This window comes from Ovis canadensis, chromosome 1 (genome assembly GCF_042477335.2).
Source record: "Ovis canadensis isolate MfBH-ARS-UI-01 breed Bighorn chromosome 1, ARS-UI_OviCan_v2, whole genome shotgun sequence".
In the NCBI taxonomy this organism is placed as follows: Eukaryota; Metazoa; Chordata; class Mammalia; order Artiodactyla; family Bovidae; genus Ovis; species Ovis canadensis.
In genome coordinates this window covers 102,357,871-102,364,370 of record NC_091245.1, presented here as the reverse complement: position 1 = coordinate 102,364,370, position 6,500 = coordinate 102,357,871, and positions in this window count along the sequence as shown.

The window sequence follows — 6,500 nt, the reverse complement described above, 5'->3', positions numbered from 1 at the left end:
GGCGCTGGACTGGGAGCCGCCCGCCAGAGCATCTTGTCGCCTCAGCTGCGGAGCAGTGCCTCGGCTGCCGGGTTCTCGGCCGGAACCTCTGTCCAGACTCCTTTCTGCCCTTCCCCTACCTCCGCATAAACCAGAATACTCTTCCGTGGCATCCTGCGGAAGATACCTTCCCGGTCCCCAGACATCAGCAGCCCCTCCACTTCAGCTCCGTCTCCCTTTTCCCCAACCTGAGCCGGATCCCAATCTTGGATTCTTCTCCCTAATCTCCTGGCCTCCACAAACCATTCAGCCTGGCACCTTTTTCTTCATAGTATGTATCACCTTCCAGATTATATAATCTAAAATTCGTATTCGTCGTTCGTCTCTCGCCCTACTCTAAGCTCCACCAGAGCAAAAATCTCTTGTTTTGTTCTCTGGTTTATCCCAAATGCCTACAACAGGGACAGGCATCTGTTAGGCGCTTAGTAAATATTTGTCGAGTGAATGAATGGGAAGGGGCGGGGTGAATTTACATGGAATACGAATGACTCTCATTCTAAACAGAAGGGGATCTCAACCCCAGATTGTAAATCCATTTTAGACTTTAGCGTTTCAAGAAGTGGGGAAATTGATCCCAGAACCCGGAACAGTAAAGTCGGGGTGCTCCGCAAACTGCAGACACGCCGGCTAATCAATTAGCTGCAGTTAAAACAGCGGGAAAGCTCTTTCGAGATTTTAATGGTTGAGGTATGTGAAAAAGAGATAGACTTAGTTTGCGCTGCTAGGTTCCGATATTCGCATTTATTCAACACATACTGACTGTGTACCTATTTGGCGTTGAAGAGGAATCCTATATGCTGCTGACAGTGTAGTGCTTTCGAGGCAGCTCATTTCCCTCCCCTTCCCCCAAGCTTTGAAGGCTAGGTGTAGGTCCTGAAGAGTAAAGTCCATCTCCCGGTTCCTAGGCTGGGAAGCAAATCTGCATTCCAAGGGAAGCTTAAGGTGGGGATTAGTCATCAAACTGGCCCATGCCCCAGGGTGGGACAGAAAAGGAAAGCAAGGGGGTTGGGGATCGGAAAAGGAGTGCCTCTTCAGGACCAAGTACCTTCAAACCCCTGGGGTGGTTTTTTAAGAGATTCTTTTTTTTTTTAATATAAGATTGTTTAACTGTCCTAAATATTGGGATAATGGAAATGCCTATACTCTCCTAAGGTAACGCCTCAATCGTTAGGCTACTTAGTGTACTTGTAAAGTTAGTGACAAAGGAGACACCCACCCCAACCGTATGAATACAGATTACAGGGAAAAACCAGGAGGCCTCTGAGTCACAGTGATAGTCACCTGTTCCTCAAGGAAGCACACAGTCTCAGAGAGACTCTTCCCAGACACACCGGGCAAAGGTGACTCTAAGGCCTTTTTCAGAGTTTGTGTTCTCTCTCCCCAGTTTATAAATACAGCAAAGGCAGAAAATTAGAGCAAAACATAGAATCCAGGAAGAAGAAATGAATTACATTGGTATATATTCAAGAGGGCAATTTTACTTTTGTGAAATGGAATGGAAGAGAATGATATAGGTAAACTGGAGAAGGCTTCATGAGAGAAAAGTGAATTTGGAGCCAAATTCTTATCCTAGAATTCTTTCCTCGGTTCTTCCTGAGTTATCCAAGCCTGTCACCACTACCACTAACAACTTTGCTGAAATCGTTGTCTCGGGGGTCACCTATTATTCTGTGCCCAGTTCCTAAATGGAGCAGCAGGAAGGCTACACACGAAGAGTAATTAAAGATAAGTAAATAACTGAAAAGGAGTGATGCCACTGGCTGAGCTTAAAAGGACAGGAGACAGAAGGGATTTGGGGATAACCTAAAAGAGGAAGAATAAAATAAATTAGCTTTGGAAATTACATCTTGGGAGGTGGGACACACACACACACTGTAAGGTATAGTTCAGGCTGAGGCAGAAGAGGAGAGACGACCTCAACAGAGGTAGGATACCTTTATTTGGCAAGGAGGGGCAACAGTTGGCCAAAGACCAGACTGAGCACAAGAGGGATCAGGGAAGCTTCATATTTAAAGGGAGGTTTGTGGAAGCAATAAGGGAAACGTTAGTCAGGTGGGATGTTTTGGGTATTCTTTAGTTGAGATGGCATTTGTAGTTGGGCAAGGGGTGATAAGTCCCTGGCAGATGTAGGGGGTGGAAGGTTTCTGGACAGGGAGTGATAAGTCCCAGGTAGATACAACCCGCCTGGAGCATCAGGGGGGGACCTAAAGTTTGGTTCAGCAAGGGCCTTTGAGACTGTTGTTTTCTTTTCTAGGCCCAAAGACTTCTTCACACACAAACACAGTCTAGCAGACAACTAGAAATGAAGATAAAGTTAGTGGTAGAGACCGGATCTAAGAATCATCCTCATAGATGTGAAAGTTTCTAAACAGGACCAAAGAACAAACCTTGAGAAGTATGGAGTAGGTGGATAAAAGCAAAAATAAAAACTAGTGATGGAGTAGGCAGAGAGGTAGATGAAAAAGTCCATAGAAGAGGGTTGTTTAAGTAGAAAAGACTGAAATTTGGGATTTAGAAATTATGGCTGATCTTCTACATGTTGTTTTCAGCACAGTGGCAGACCCTTAGGGCAAACTGCAATAACAGAAGTATATCAAGAAAAGAGGAAAATGTACCTTGACTTAAAGAAAAACAGGGTGAAAGAAAGGGGAAGTTTTATGTTGGTTTTGTTTTCAAGAAGGAGAGACTATGTTGTATTTTAAGAATAAGCCAGAAGAGTGAGCAAGATTCAAGAAATAGAGAGCAGTGAAAGCCTGGACATAGAAGAAAAGGTAAATTTTGTGTTCTGGAACTTAAATTGGAAGACCAGACATGAAGGAGTGAGGAGTTGCAGAAGCTGAGTCAGATAACTTTAGCCCGCCAGATTGATGGAGAAATTAAATTATTTATTATTATTATTATTTTCATATTTATATGTTTACTTATTCGCTGTGCTGGGTCTTAGTTGAGGCATGCAGGATCTGTTAGCTGAGGAACATGAACTGCCAGTTGTGGCATGTGGGATATAGTTGCCCGATCAGGGACTGAACCTGCCCCTCTACACTGGGAGCACGGAGTCCTAGACACTGGACCACCAGGGAAGTCCCAAGCAGAGTGATTCTGAGGCCTGGAGACTTTGTAAATAAGTTTGGAAGCTGTTGGAATTACCCATAAGCCTAAGGAAGAGTATGGAAAGTGCCAAATGAATGGCACAAGTGAAATACTACTGAAAAGTCTTCCTTTCAACTAGAATGGGAAGGTATCTAATATGGACCTTAAAAAAAAAAAAAACAAAAAACAGGTAGGTGAAAGGGTAGGGAGAGGCCCTTGGAGCAGGAAGGCACAATGTTTATTGTGGACACTGGAAGGAGATCCTGCAGGCTGAGCAGAGGGACAGACGAGTATTGAGAAACAGACCAGAAAGGTAAATTGTAGGGTAAATTATTCAAGGCCTTGCTTCCCTCATAGCTCAGTTGGTAAAGAATCTGCCTGCAATGCAGGAGACCCCAGTTTGATTCCTGGGCCAGGAAGATCTACTGGAGAAGGGAACGGCGACCCACTCCAGTATTCCTGGGTTTCCCTGCTGGGTCAGCTGGTAAAGAATCCACCTGCAATGCAGGAGATCTGGGTTTGATCCTTGGGTTGGGAAGATCCCCCAGGAGAAGGGAAAGGCTACCACTCCAGTATTCTGGCCTGGAGAATTAGTCCATGGGGTCCCAAAGAGTAGGACACAGCTGAGCAACTTTCACTTTCACTTTCTTTATGAATATCAAGGTAAGGAATGTGGGCTTTATTGATAGATCTCGGAGAGCTACTGTAGAATTTTGAACAAGAAAGTGAAGGTGTACTTCAGAAGGTGAACCTAGGTTGGGATGATGAATGCAATGGCAAGTCTTGATTGAGGTGGTAAGCCCTGCGCTAGAGTAGAGACCAAGGGAGGAATGTCCTTTTAGCACATTACTCATCATTTCTTTACAACTTTCATTACAAATATTTTGCTCTTCAACAGCAGTAACAACATGTAATTGCACTCATGCTTAGGGCTTTTCCTGGTTGAGTAAAATTTCTATTGTGGGTGTTGTTAGGGAAGATAAGAAATGGTCACTTCATATACTCACTTGATACACTCTTGCAATCTTGGGGCTCAGGATTGCCAAGAGTCCCCCAGAGATATTTCACTTCTTCTGACCCACATCTTCCACTCTGTCCACAGAGATTTTATGAGCGGACATCACTGAGGCAGAGCATGAGTCAGGAGTCAAGAAACCTGTATTCTAATTTTGAGTCTGAAAAAGCTATGTTGCTGCTGCTAAGTCACTTCAGTCATGTCCGACTCTGTGTGACCCCATAGACGGCAGCCCACCAGGCTCCGCCATCCCTGGGATTCTCCAGGCAAGAACAGTGGAGTGGGTTGCCATTTCCTTCTCCAATGTATGAAAGTGAAAAGTGAAAGAAAGTCGCTCAGTCATGTCTGACTCTTAGCGACCCCGTGGACTGCAGCCTACCAGGCTCCTCCGTCCATGGGATTTTCCAGCAAGAGTACTATAATCCTAGCCAAATTTCCTAAATCTGGAGCTCAGTTTCTTCTGAGAAATTAAGATAATTCTAAAATTCCTTAATTATATTGTTTCTTTTGTGCTCCTTGGAAGGAAAAAGTCATGTTGGTCTTGCAGCTCCTCCTTTTATTATCAGCTGGAAACATGAATATGTGTAACAATATCTGATATATGACAAGGTAACTGTTTGGGACAAAGAATTCCAAGCAACATTTTGGATCTAATCAGAGTCACTTCCTGATAAGGGAAAGACTTCTCTCCCAGCTTGTGACGTGACCCCTTAACCTCAAACCCTTTCATCAGTCCCAGCTTCCAATGCTCTGAGCAATGAAATTCCAGTATGTTCAGTCTCCAGCATAGGTTCAAAACATGAGTATCATTTAAAAGAAAAATAGAGCAAGAAAGCTACATACTTGCAATTCCAATGGAAACTAAATGGAACAGATTCCTTCTGCATACTTTTTACTTTTTTTTTTTCTGAGCTGGTAAATCGCCATTCTGAGGAGAGAACCAGCTTTCTTCCATACACCCAAACAACAGCTGATTCCACCTCCCACCCTCCTTTCCTTTCCTCATCAGTGAAGGAAGCAGAAGCTAGACAGCTTAAACCTATACACACTTTCCCGAAGCCCCACTTTCTCTCACAGTCCATTGTGGCAAAGAGTTTCAGCAGAGTCTCACGTTAATTTACTTAGGCTCTTTATCTGAATGATTTTCAAAGTATATGTCTTAAATACAGAGGCGAGATGACACACGGACAGAGGACTAGACTCGAAAACAAAACACCTGAGGCAGCAGCCACAGACAAATGTAACTGAGATCTCCCTTTAAGAAAAACATGCCATTCAACTGCCAGAGTGCTGTTAGCCTTAAGCCTTCAGTGACGTAATCTTAGGAGCTATCACCTTCCCCGGTGGCTTAGACAGTAAAGAATCCGCCTGCAGTGCAGGAGACCTGGGTTCAGTCCCTGGGTCGGAAAGAACCCCTAGAGAAGGAAATGGCAACCCACTCCAGTATTCTTGCCTGGAAAATTACATGGACAGAAGAGAGTGGTGGGCTACAGCCCATGAGGTCGCAAAGAGTAGGGCACAACTGAGCGACTGCACTCGCAGTGTTAGAGCTGGGGCCCCACTCCCCCTGAGCAGCTCTCAGCCTATGATTAGGCACTGTGTGTGCATTAGGGCTTGGCTGGTTCTGCTCACTGTTCTCTGCTCACTGCTCATTTCTGCTCAGTGTTCTCTTAAGCCTTTCTCTTAGCCCATTGGGTCAACTGCAACTTTGGAGGCTCTATCTGCATCATGGTTTGAGATTCTCTTTGCCCGATTTTCCTTCCTACTTCCTTTTCTTTCAGTTATCAAATCTGTATCACCATCCGAAAACTTAACTTACCCATTCGTGTTTCATTCCCCTATATCTTTGTGCCTTTGTGCAAAGTCACTTCTTTTCGCAGCTATTTGTAAGGCTTCCTCAGACAGCCATTTTGCTTTTTTGCATTTCTTTTCCTTGGGGATGAATAGCTGTGAAAAGAGAAGAAGCAAAAAGCAAAGGAGACGAGGAAAAATATACCCATCTGAATGCAGAGTTCCAAAGAATAGCAAGGAGAGATAAGAAAGCCTTCCTCAGTAATCAGGGCAAAGAAATAGAGGAAAACAACAGAATGGGAAAGACTAGGGATCTCATCAAGGAAATTTGAGATACCAAGGGAACATTTCATGCAAAGATGGGCACAATAAAGGACAGAAAAGCAAGGACCTAACAGAAGCAGACGATATTAAGAAGAGGTGGCAAGAATACACAGAAGTATACAAAAAAGGTTTTACTAATTCAGATAACCACAGATAACTGGTGGACAGGGAGGTCTAGTGTGCAGCAGTCCATGGGATCACAAAGAGTCACATACGATTGAGCAACTGAACTGTGAGGCAA